Here is a 1,209-nt window from a genome sequence, read left to right on the forward strand (position 1 = left end):
ATATATATATATATATATATATATACATTGTTTGCGTGCGTATGGGTGTGTAGGTGTTTATGTGTTCATCTATATAAATGCATCTCTTTCAGTGACACCAGGCACTATTAAGTTTCCGTATTAAGTTTTTTTCACACCATTTAAAATTGCTAAGCAAAATTACTTTCAAATAATCAACATGAGTGTCAGTCTGTCATAATGAACGTCATTATCTTCATCACATATTGTTTTAATTTGTTTCAGTTTGATTTATACTGTGCCATGTCAGCCCCCCCCCCCTGACAAATCTGTGATGGTTACTGTCTTATAAATTAGGCACAAAACAATGATATTTGATCGATTAGATCGAATCTACTACTTGGGTTTGTACCGATTCTAGGGACTGCCTGAATCCAAAAGCGAATATGATAGAATCAAAATACAGCGAGGTACACTGTCCGACATTGTACCGTACCTTCCGAATGCTATTCATATTTCATGATTTCTACCTCATATGACAAAGCATCAAGGGTAAAACAGACGTTTTCAGATTTAAGGATTAAGCAATCTCGCTTCAGTTTGCTGCTAATCTTTAGAGGACATATATGACTGTTATAATATTTAGTTCTAAATCTGAATTTAAATCTGTGTGCTTACTAATTTAACAACAATCACTACAAATGCACTTACGCAGGTTAATACAAACGTATCTATCTATCTATCTATCTATCTATCTATCTATCTATCTATCTATCTATCTATCTATCTATCTGTCTGTCTATCTATCTATCTCTCTGTCTATTTTCCCATGTGTATGTTCGTACGTATGTTTGTATATTATGAACATGTGTGTGTATGTGCGTGCGCGTGTGTATGTGTATGTTTATATTTCGTTGTCTAGTGCTTGTGGGTGTGTATGTATATATCTGAATTGATATTTTCATTACTGTACAGATCATTATGATTAAAATTAACTATTCAGTGTTCATACGATAGAGAACAATTTTGTTTCTCGAGAAGTCTAGAAACTCGTTTTTGGTAAAAAGACAGGCGTTTGAAGTAAACTTACGAAAAATATTTTATCGCTATGATGCACCGATTCCGATATACACCACGCATACGCAAACACACGTACACACACTTACGCAGACACATACACACACATATAATCACGCGCGCACACACACACACACACACACACGCATATATATATATATATATATATATATA

This window comes from Octopus bimaculoides, chromosome 8 (genome assembly GCF_001194135.2).
Source record: "Octopus bimaculoides isolate UCB-OBI-ISO-001 chromosome 8, ASM119413v2, whole genome shotgun sequence".
Taxonomy (NCBI): Eukaryota; Metazoa; Mollusca; class Cephalopoda; order Octopoda; family Octopodidae; genus Octopus; species Octopus bimaculoides.